Raw genomic sequence first — 12,518 nt, 5'->3', positions numbered from 1 at the left:
ATTGATCTAAAAAGACTCAGTCAGATGTGTGTATGCTAGATTATGATGTAATGATTGCGGGCTAGCATACATAAGTAAGTGCTTTTATAATAGCATTGAGGAGATCTATTTGTGCCATTTTAATAGATAGCCGTCTAATTGAATCTAATCTCATTTCTGCTTCTCTAGAGTCTTGTTCTCCTGGTGGTCATGCAGAAAGATGTGCATGTGCATGTGTGGTGTAGTGAGATTGTGTGCATGTATGCATGAGAAGATTTGACCAGACATTATTCATATTCTGTCACATGGTCTAGTTTATTTCTAAATGCCATCATAGAATTGGAAAGTTAGATACTTGAATTTATCAGTGCACTTTATTTAAAACGAAGAAGAAGTCGAACATTTGGTTCCATTTCAGATGTCATATATATAAATTAGGATAAAAATAAGGTTTAAAGTAAAACAAAAGCTGAAAGACTGCAGTCACTCAAGGTAAATTTGAATTTATTATAATTATTAAACAATTATTATAATGGGTATGTGTGATGTTGTATATTTACATTTAGAGTTGTTAGATGCCTGATTTTGATATTGTTATTCATAATAGTTTACCGTTTATACCTGTAAAACGGCTTTCATATAATGTAATGAGATATAATTTGTAAAATATCTATAATAATATCCATTTTTAGAGTTAGCACTATTAATTGGTATAAGTTTGAAAATAAGGTAAATGGTATCTCTTATTACTAATATTAGTTTGTGTAGTCCAATATAGCTGCACTGGCTCAACCAATTGCATGAATTTGGGGTGGGGCCCTATCTGTTTGTGTAACCAATGACAGGCAGTTGGAGTTTGAAACAAATCTAGCAATTCGTATGATGATGCTAATTCCGCAGAAAGCTTTTTTTTTTTTTAGGTAAGCTTAATCTTGACAGCTTGGATGAATTCTTGGAAGAATAAAATATCTATTACCAACTTTATTTTAGAAATATATATTTTTTCAATTTTAGGAGTTATCAATATCTGTGAAATTGAACTTTATATTACTTGGTATTATATTCAAATGAAAATAAGCTATATATTGTATTGCTACTGTTATTTAGAGCATATCCCAAGCATTCAACATAGCAGCACTGGCTCAACCAATAGCGTGAGTTTGGGGTGGGGCTATTTGTTTGTTTGACTAATGACAGGCAGGGTGATGTACAAGAAACCTGTTTGATAACAGTATTTACTAGTTTTGCAATTCTGTGAAATTGGACTTGATATGACTAGGTATTAGGTTGAAAATAAACAGTGGTATCTCTTCTTGCTATGCTAACTGTTGACCGCTCCATGGTATGAGGTCCCGTATCTTTCTTGCTCGCTCTCTCTCTTTACCGAAGACTCCCACACCTCTTTGGCTTAGTACCCTTGGGCCTTAGGAAGCTGTTGAGATGTAGAGTGAGATATGATGTGTTACAACTGTGGACACACTCGGCTGTGTCCAATTCTCTTTCCTTCTCACCTTGACACTCTCTCTCCTTTCCTGTCTTTCACACTTCCTCTCCTCCCTTTCGCCTGGTTTGGTCTGTCATCGCTCATCATGTTTCCCTCTTCATCGCTACTCTGCATCCTTTTGTTTTCGATTGTCCTGCGATTCCTTGTTGGCATATATCTCTTTCTGTCCCACCATGACTCTGTTCTATTGTCTACTACTGTCCACAACCATACCTCCTTTCTATGCTGGATGAACGAAGGTGTTTGAAGGGGGTGGATGATGCCAGGGCGGAAGCATATGTTGCTGTCCCGTGTTGTGTGCCAGACCTTTCTCCGCAGGGGGACACCATTGTTTGGCATGATATCACAAATCCTACATATAAAAATGATATTAGAAACATTATAAGTGCTCATTAGCTGGACATTTTAGCACAATTTCAGCAAAGTTAAACTGTTGTCGTCAGTCATTTTTTTATTTGAAAGTTATTGAAACATTATTTTGGCAAGTAGTTGAGTTTTTAGGCTTTCTACATTTAAGGTTTCCCAAACAAGGGTTTTTGAACCTCTTGGGGTCCATGGAGAAACTGCAGGGAGTTTGTAATTTTATCACATTATTTTACATTCACCTTATTTCAGAAGTTGTAGCATTTCACTAGATTTGTAATGAGAAGTGCTTAGAAACCTGTTTTCAACCTGTAGTTTTCTGACAAAATTAAAAGCCTGAGGGTTTAATGTTTGAAAGTGAACAGTTTAAGACATAAAAATTAGTATTGGAACTTGCAGTGTAAAATACAATTCTTATTACACACACACACACACACACACACACACACACACAAAAAAAAAAAATATATATATATATATATATATTTAAACTGATTAAACACACCATTGTGAATGTGATGTGGAGCATAACTTATATTGTAAATAAATAATTTTAAAATAAAAACAATCAAAATAAAATACTTACTAAAAAAAACACATTTTATTTTTACTTTAAAGTCATGAGAATTTTGAACATGCAAATATGTTGTTTGTATGGGTGGTTTCACTACAGTGATTCAGGCTGCAAGACTGCCAAATGACTAAAGAAACTGTAAAACTGTACATTTCTTGTCTATTACTGTACCACCCACTGCTACTTATAACAACAACAACGGAAATAAACACAGTTAGAATAGCAAAATATGTGGGAGAGCATTGCTATAGTGACTACATTGTATTAGAATAGCTTGCACTTCAAAGTTAATACTGAATCAAAACTAGTTTGCACATAATTCATAATTGAAATGGTTTAATAACAGTATATGGTTACAGATACACATGAATTGGTTACAAAATGTATACGGTAATAAAACAGTTAGAAGTGTTTGAGTACTTTGAAGTGCACACTACAAGGAAACAAGCTCATCGTCTGGTGTATTTATTGACTAACAGTTTTGTGGTTTCTGTTGTGTTGTTAACGTCATGATGGATTACTGGGACAAATAGTCGACTTATCGTAAGGATGCTAAAAGACGCCAATGCAACTTTCCTGAGAGGATTTTATTGTGCAAACCGCTGCAAACGATTAGCATGCTAACAAAAGGTACACTGCTTAAAGTATCAGAATTAAAAATAGAAAGATCTCAAACTAGTCAACTTCATTACCTAACAATGGTTCTTAGACAGTACAGCGGGAAAAAGAGCTTTACAAATATGGGTGAGATGGTGGTTGGAGGGACATGTGCTTGTAGCTAGCTAGCATTTTGGTGTACTTTTTTTTTTGGTTCCACTACCTAACCCTCCATTTGCACTCTTTCCTTTCACAATTTAATTGGTCTTTTGCTCGTCGAAAACGATGCAAACCTGAACACTGGTTAGTTTTAAAAGTTTAAAATGTGTCATAGCATCTGTCCTAAAAGAGCGTCAGTTATTTTTTCGTGTTTTCACAGAATTAAAAAAGGAAAGAGCGACTTGCAGTGTGTGCTTAGCTTAACGCCTCATTGATTTTGAGTGTATCAGTCTCTGCGATTTGTACAGTGTGATAAAACAAATGTACAGTGTGATAAAACAAATGTACAGGTAGGAAGACAGAGGCTAAGGAGCCATTTATGCATAAAGAGCGATTCCTAGATTCATATCCTTTAAAGGCAAATGACCCCAATTTGATTTTGATGTGAGCGCAGTCTATGATCAGTGCCAGATCTCATACTCGTCCTGAATGTAGGTCATACCCATAGACTGTAATGAGCTATGAGTGACAGTTATTTTGAGATTAAATATTAATAAGAATAGAGAAATCTATTTATGGCTGGATTTTTCCTGGGTCAGGAGAGACGGAACGAACAGGGCATTCTTAGAATGAATACTTAATTTGAAAAGTAATACTTCACATAAAATATATTACAAGAAAAAAAAAAGGGTTGTAGTAATACAGTGCAAATAATACAATTATTTGGTTTGATTTTTAAAAGGAAAGTTCACCCTCATGTCGTTCCAGACCTGTATGACTTCTTCTGTTTCTTCTGTGGAACATATGTGATTTGTTTTTTATTTTATTTTATTTTATTTTTAATCCATTCAGTGGAAGTCAATGGGTTCCAATCGGTGTTGTTTTGGACCCCACTGGCTATCATTATATGGCCAAAAACAGTTTGAAAACATTCTGCCAAATATATTCTTTTGTGTTAAGCAGGAAAAAAATAGAAAAAAAACATTAAGGTGAGTAAATGATGACAGAATTTTCATTTTTGGATGAACCTCCCGATTAATAAAGACACTTGATGCCCAATGTAAAATCTTGGTCCTGAAGCAAAATCAGTTAAACTGCTGATCAATTATTCATAATCACATCTTGAAAAGGAAAAAAGACCTTAGCACCTGTCTGAAGCTAGGCTGCAAAATGGTCCTCTGCACAAACTGCCACACAAACTATTAAACAAAACATATTCAAATAGAGCGCTAACATCTGGCTCACTGATCCCAGAGCTGTTTTTAACACAAGCCAACTCACTTTGCCCCTGCTGTTCTGTAATCCCGGTTTGATCAGTTGTTTCCGCTTTTCCCAATTTGGTGACTAACCCAAACTGTTTTATCTCCAAGAGAAGCAAATGATGCATTTAAGCAGGCAGGAGAAGCTATCTGGGGGCTGTGACTTGGCGAGTGCAAATTAAGTCTTGATGAAGACGGAAAGTGGGCCGGTACTTCGCCATCAGATGCAGCGCAGTGACTTTAGCCCCTTTGATGAGACGTTCATTATGCACGGTTAAGGAATGGCAGCTATCAATCTGCAAATGAGCCGTATAAGTTGTATAAATTACTCTAATAGTGTGAAGCGCTGCCTAGATGTGTTGGAAATGGAAAATGACCCTAATTGATTGCCGTAGGGACAAGTGTTTTCTCCCCTGAAGTCACTCTTGCTCTTTTTTCATCCTCGTACCGAACCCTTCAGAGGCAACTGTCATTTATTCTGAGCTGAATATCTTCCCAGCAGCCCCCACAGTGCACAGACATTCAGCTGGAGGTTTTGGTTTCTCTTAGCAAACTAAGAATATACAGAATCACGATTTCTACCTTTCAAAATGGTGAAAGTTTCAACGATTAAGGGTGCTGTCATACTGAATTTGGTCATAGTCGCAGCTGATTGCGAGTGTGTGGCCGATTGAACGTTAAAACTTTAACATTTTCAACCTTCATTTTAATAGAAACCTTTTTTTTATTTTACTCAATATTTTGTCATACTCGTTACTTTTTTCATTTGGACTAAAATGGCATCTAATTTATTTGAGTTTTTCACATTCTAAAATAACATTTAGTTTACATTTATGTTTACATTACAGTGTAAATTTATTTGAAAAATGGAAACCACTATTCAAACATTTCACATATATTCGATTATATTAATTTCTGCTTGTTTCACTTAAATGTTTGAACTTTTTTAAATCTAATTTTAACCTTTTTTGTTTTAGTCGCTTTGATCAAATTTAAATGCAATCTATTTTTTCGTTTTGTATTGATTAGATTTTAATTTCAACTAAAATTGCATCCAATTATATTCTGCAAAAATAATATTAAGTTTATGAAAAAAGTGCATAATGAAAGACATATTCAACATTTTATATTAATTATATTAATTAATTAAATTCACTTATGCATATAGAGTAAAAAATTTAACACAGTTGTGATTTTTTTTTTGTTTTAAAGATATTAAAGATCAAAGGTAATTTACACATTCTGGCTAGCAAGTAACTTAATTCAAGGCCGCTTCAAGTTATTTTGTGCAGATGCAAGTTCTATTATTGCCATATTTTTTTCTGAAAATTTTGTTAGTGGATTGTCATTATGCAGTGTTATTGTTATCTATTTTAATGAAAAGTTTCATTATTTTAATGCTGCAAAATTGTCTTTGTTTGTTGTCCTAACCTTGACCACAAAACATGTTTAACACCCAGTTTTAATCTTTTTAATAATGTATCTCACCTAGGTATAGCCATTTGACAAAAAGTGATGATAAAACTAGGATCCATAATGCAAGCTGGAAAACCAAATGCACAACCTAACTTATTGATGGTGAAGGGTGAGGTGGGTGAACCTTGCTCATCAAAATCTCTTAAATATTCATCATTCAAGTTGTGATGCATATAGCAATCATGCACCTCTATTGAATATCGATTTACAGTGGCATAACAGCAGGGCCACACCATGATGCGTCAGCTGGAAAAGTTGTGTTGTTTTCCTGGAGGTTGAGGTTAAAGCCAGAACCATACAGGCCTTTGCCCTCAGAGACGCTGAGTCGACAGACCTGTGCTGGGTCTCTCTGACACACACACACACACACACACACACACACACACACACACACACACACACATATAAACACTTATACACGCATAATAAGACCACACAGTGAACCTTGCTCGGTACCGTACACAGCAGCGTCTTTTATCTGATGCTAAGCCTCGCGTTTTTTCTCCGCATCAGTAACGCTACAACATTGCACGTCCCTAAGGCTCTGTGTTGCTGTTTTCATCATTCGTTTTCAAAAGGCTCATGAATTTTTTCAGGAAACGCTATTGCAAAAGCAGCATGTTTAGCTTCTCTCATGCGTGGCTTTCCACCTTTGGGGAGTCTTCTCTTTTTCGCGAGTCTGAATACACGAGTACAGAGTGTAGTCTGACCGGTCTCATTTGTAGTCAATGAACGAGCATAATTGGCATGTTTCTATTTGTCCTTTGGGTCCCTATAGGCTTCCGTAGTGCCATTATCAAAGAGCCCCTTGTACTGAGGAAAACGGCAGGTTTTCTGTTCAAAGACCTCCCTGTGGAGGACGACTGCGGGTCTGAGAGGCCGAGCAGGGGAACGCTCACCTCAGGGTCTCTGGTAGACTCAGGCAAACACACACCGCCTCAGACCAGGCCAAGGAAAGGATCCCTGTTCTTTCCTCGACCCCAGATTTTAGAATTTCCTTTCCTTCTATTGCTTTCCACCCTCATTTTCTCTCTGAGTATGGAATGGAATAGTAGCGTACTGCTTACAGCACAGTTGTATTACATGTGAAACTGAATGCTGTACACAGTTACAGTTTATGATTCAGATATTAGTATGCTACAGTGTTGTCACATACAGTATACTTACAGTATGAATCAGAGCAAAACTCATGAGATTATCATTGCTCTGTCATATTAATGACATGTGGTATGTCATGGTTCATATGTCAGTCATGTGCATTGCATTGTGGGATATTACAGTGCCCATAAAGGGACATGGTGGTGGAGAAAAATTAGAGGGGGAAGGAAAAAATATATTTCAAAACATTTGCGCCCCCAGCCCCCCACACAAGAAAATGTACGTTCGTTCACAAACAACTCAATAGCTCTGCAAGCAAACGTAAAGTTTCTTGGAGAACGCAAATATTTTGCAAGCAAACGCTTTATATAAATAAGGCTTTGAGTAACGTGTTACCCTTATTTTCTACAAAACCAGTACTTAGTATGCCATTCTGAACATTCTAGTTCCTTTTGTGGTTCAAGTCTCTCTTTCTTTCTGTCTGTTTCTCTCTCTTATAACATTTTCCAAATCACATTGTCTATTTTATTCTTTTCATTTTTATTCTATTTATTTTTACCCCTTTCAGTGCTGTATTATTGTGTCTAATCTGTATGGCTTGTGTTGGATGTCATGTAATTGGCTGTTTCTCTCTCACATCATTCTACCCCCACTGAGGCGGTCCTTTTGCTCCTCAGCACAGTTCCTGCTCAATTAAAGTCACGTTCTGCTCAGTTTCTTCCACACCGTCCCTCAGGCACAGTGACATGAGAGGAAAGCTGCATATTGACTGACACACAAATACAAAGACACATGTATACAGAGAGACAGATATATATTTAAATGTTTTAAGAGTTAGTAACTAAATGTAGTGAAGATACCTACATTGTTTTAGTAGTGCGACAGTAACTTGTTAGTATCATAAAAGTTTACCTTTTCCAGGATCAAGCTATATTTTCCAACAAGAAGCTGAGTAATGTGACCAACTCTGTTGTTGTTTTACATGCTCTTCTGTCCTCTTTTCCCTCATAGGTATATTTGGGATGTCTGATTTATTTTAGTGAATTGGATAATTCAGATGGTTCATATTAAATAAAGTAACTCACCTATTCATTTGAATTATCTCTGCGATGAAGATCTTTGATCTTCCCAGTGAAAAATAAAGGTTAAGTGCTTCTGTTCATCACTGTTTTTTTTTAGTTTTTTTTTTACATTTAGTTTTAATTAATCTGTTTAAGCCTAATGTTGTCCTAAATGAGGACAACTGTCTCATAAATGTTGTTTATTATCCTTAAATAACATATTTTTTCAGTCTGGACCAGCCAATGCGCATGTGCAGGTCTTATTGTGCGTCTCGGTACACTGACACTGCGTCCGGAATTGAATTCTTCCCTACTACAGTATATAGTATGAAAAAAAACAAGTACCCCAAAAGAGTAGTAAATCCGAATACATAGCACTCGAAAAACAGTAGGCAAAAAGTCCCGGGTTTACCTACTACTTCCTTCGAGATTTCGATGTGCACATTTGATGGAAATATCCAATTTTCAATATTAACTAACTATTAACATCGACTTTTACCTCAATAAACTCCTAATTACTGCTTATTAATAGTTAGTAAGGTAGTTTTTAGGTTTAGGTATTGGGTAGGATTAGGAGTGTAGAATAAGGTCATGCAGAATAAAGCATCAATATGTGCTTTATAGGTACTAATAAACAGCCAGTATCCTTGTAATATGCATGTAATATGTCTGTTCAGCTCTGATTTTTCACTGCGTGTCTTTAGTAAATCCTGAGAGTAGTTTTTTACTCTAAAATGGGGTTTGCACTGGCGCAAGCGGATAGTAAATCTGGCCCAAAACCTCAAACATCACGGGTTTTCTCATTTGATTGTACATATAAAGTTTGATCTGTTCATCATACAAAGTGATTGTGTCATACAGAGAAGCCTCATATGGAATTATTTGACATTACCTATGTTGTTTTTGAAGCGTGAATGTTTTGGGTCCCTTTGACTAATATGGACAAAAGCATTTGACACCTTCTTCAAAATGTCATCTTTTGTGTTCAACCGGATAAAGAAAGTCATACAGATGAGGAACAGCCTGAGAGCGAATTTTCATTGTTGGGTGAACTAATCCTTTAAATTCACCTTGAAATCAAAATATAAAACTCTTATTTCTTTATGGAATATTGCAGTATTTATTTTAAATGAATTATCAGTGCACATCAGAATTATTATTTTTGGTAACACTTTATTTTTAAGGGGATGTAGTTACATGTTACTACATGAACTTACTTTAGTAATAACTGTAAATTATTTATAATTACAAGTAACCTATATAGACCTAGCCCTAACTGTAACTCTATATAGTAAGTACATGTATTTAATTAATATCTCCCAGTTTTAATTTGAGTAAGTATTTGAGTAAGAACGTAAGAGTAAGAATGTAAATATGTCACCTTAAAATAAAGTATAACCCTCATATTTATGCCCTCATAATCTTTAATCAAAATAACGTCCCCTCCCTCTTGCAGCGAGTTTTCTTCTCTGATGATATTTACTGTTGCAAGACAACCTGTCACTCACATGAGATTGACTAATAGCAAACCACAATCATCCAATCATCCAATCAATTCCCAAATGACAAAGTCAAATCCAGCCCTACATGTTTTTTTTTTCCTCATTCGAGAAGCCATTTACTCAGATACGTCACAATAGGGAAGAAGACTATCGCAACTTCCATTTCATGCTGAATTTTAGTAATGCAAATATTGTGCTCACATGCTGTTACTTTCAAGCAAGGTCCTCGTTCTCATCCCCATTCAAGATAGCTAATCGGATTCGTACGGATTCATACTTTACTTTGTAGGACCTGATAAGTACCTTATAGGACCAAACCACACCAAGTTCTCTAAATTGTCTCAAGGGAATAGATCTCATTCTTGTCATCTCTTTCCCGCTGTATTTCTACGTAATACATTTTTACTCTGAATCATCACGGACATCTTTAAAGCAGCGGCAAACATATTGCAGGTTTTAATCTCCCTACTTTTAATCAGATTAGACCAGCGTCCCCAAAGATGGTAGCCAGGATCAGGTTCCCAACTGTTAGACATAATAACATGGAAAAGAAGAAGCCAGTTGAACGAGGATGTGTTTTTTTCAGAGGCAGTGACGAGGGACTCGGGTGGAAAATCTATCACGCGCAGATCCGGCAGCCATGACTGATTAGGGCGCATGATTAATTATGAGACAGATTGCTAAACGCTCGCTCGCTCCTCGGATGCGGTGAGGTAAAGTGTCTCTGTGGACTGAAATGAAGACCCCTCCCTGCCCCTTCCATCTCTCTCTCTCTCTCTCATTCGTTCTCCATGTACCGCCCTCTTTCTCTGTCTATATAAAGATCTTTTGGGCTAATCAGTCCTCAAGGACTCCAGCCCAACAACGAAGAATCTCCTCGCAGCTGTGCACTGTCAGGGCACAACTGAACGCCGTCTTTTTAACCCTGGATTGTAGGGTGTTGCATGTGCTGAAAAAAAAAAAACTACTACAAATTGCATTGTTGGAATCAAAATGGCAGGCTTTTATAAAAACTATCAATATTTTCTCAACTTCATGTCTTATTATTATGAATAAGTTCTCAGCTTATTTTTAGTTGAAATGTTAACTTGGCTCATTACAAGTCGATAGAGATTATTTTCATGGCAGGCTTAGCCAAAAAGGGTATTTATAAGAGTAATAACGTTTTTGTTTTGTTTTGTTTTTTGCACTGCCAACCTTTTCATTGGCTCCACCACAAAAGATTTTATGAGAGTTTGTAATATATATATATATGTGTGTGTGTGCGCGTGTGTGTGTGTGTGCGTGTGTGTGTGATTAATACTCGCCAAGGCTGCATTTATTTGATCAAAATAATGCCAAAAATAGTAATATTATGAAATGTTACTAGGCTACAAATGAAAATGTGTATGTATTTTAAGATGTATTTTTTTCAGGAATGCACAATATATCGGCCAGCATATCGGTATCGACCGATATATGTTCATTTTTAATGATATCGTTATCGGCCCGATAACAAAATTTGGCCGATATATTAAAGTGGTTAAGTAATGGATTGTTTACTTCAGCTGAGACACTTCAGATGTGCACTGTTTTCCATGATGGTTTTGAACTGCTTGAAATATGTTTGGAATCACTTCAAAAAAGGAAAATACAGTTAATGCAGCATGTGCAGTGCAAGCCTGTCATATAGGCTACATAAAATTATAAAGAGAACGGTATAATTGCGTGCTTGAGACATGGATTTTAATGTTGAGGCTTTTGTTTTTATAATCAGGCTCTTAAAATTGATATACAAATTTGGATGTATAGTTATTGGCCAATATATCGGTTATTGGCTTTCAAATATCAAGAATTATCGGTTAATGGTATTGGCCAAAATTTTCATATCAGTGCATCCCTAATTTTTTTTCATTTATTCCTGTGATAGCTGAATTTTCAGCAGCCATTACTTAATATTTCTTCTTGTTATATCACTATGTTGTGGTGCTAAATATTTTTGTGAAAACCGGAATACCTTTTTGTTCCGCAGTCTTTGATGAATAGAGTTCAACATAACTGCAGTTATTTAAATGAAAATGTCTTTGACATTATAAATGTTTTGATCAAATTAATGCTTCCTTGTAGAAGAAACCCCCCACCCAAAAAAAAACAACAAAAAAAACAACCAACTTTACTGACACCCAAACTTTTGAACGGTAATGTATTTTTTTTTTTTTTACATTTATAACATGTCAGCCAGCTGGATAATGTTGTTGTTGCAGATGCAGATTTCTCATTAAAACAATGTAACGTTTACATTTGCAAGCCATAATAAAATCACTGTATGAAGAAGATTAATTGTTCCGTTAGCCGTCTCAAAACTGAATTGGCGTGCCATCCATCTTGTTGTCGTGCGGACCGATACAGTCCGATCCATGAACACATGATTCAGACCGCTTTGAACGGCTTCAACAGTTTAATTCAAAAGATAAAATATTCAAATACGTTTATCGCTCTTAAGCACCCCTTTCACAAAACCACTGACAAGATGACCAAGAGCCTTCTGTGCAATGATCCTGTCTCCTTCCTCTTCCCTGTCTTTCTCAGGCCACTCGGTGCAACTATAATCAGGGCAGTGTTCCACCATTTTCATTAAGATAAGCACTCTCTATCTCTCTCTCTCCTCCTCCGTCCTCATGCCTCCCGCAGAGCTGCAGGCCAAGCAGGGAGGCAGCCTGTATACTGTCATTTATACGCATGCATATGGGGAATTGGCCCGGCGTTGATGGATGTCTCGCTCGCTGGTCGCAGCTCCTGCGGGGAACTCTTGTGTTGTGGAAAAGGTGGCGTTTGCCTCAGAGGACCACAGCTTCAACAGATGGAGAAACCAGCAAACGGATGCTTATAAAACAATAAAACGAGCATGAAAGGTGGGTAGCAATGTTTGAGAACATTTGAGAAAGGCAGACGCGGAGGTTTTATTTA

At 36.4% G+C, this 12,518-nt stretch overlaps 1 protein-coding gene across 4 annotated transcripts in view; it reads left to right on the top strand.

Annotated features, from left to right (window-relative positions):
• The window catches only part of lrrc4ca (leucine rich repeat containing 4C, genome duplicate a), a 224,571-nt gene that overhangs the window by 158,914 nt on the left and 53,139 nt on the right, over positions 1–12,518 (top strand). The window contains exon 1 of one of the 4 annotated variants that reach the window (XM_077210330.1): positions 12,315–12,463. The exons of the other annotated variants lie outside the window; for them this stretch is intronic. The gene's annotated coding sequence lies outside the window, so the exon portion shown is untranslated. Of the gene's footprint in view, positions 1–12,314; positions 12,464–12,518 lie in introns of those variants that run through there. 4 annotated transcript variants of the gene reach the window in all.

Source organism: Siphateles boraxobius, unplaced genomic scaffold (assembly GCF_051911475.1).
Source record: "Siphateles boraxobius isolate OS27281-9 unplaced genomic scaffold, OSU_SipBor_1 65, whole genome shotgun sequence".
In the NCBI taxonomy this organism is placed as follows: domain Eukaryota; kingdom Metazoa; phylum Chordata; class Actinopteri; order Cypriniformes; family Leuciscidae; genus Siphateles; species Siphateles boraxobius.
Note: the sequence above shows the minus strand (reverse complement) of the source record. Positions and strands in the feature narration are given on the sequence as shown.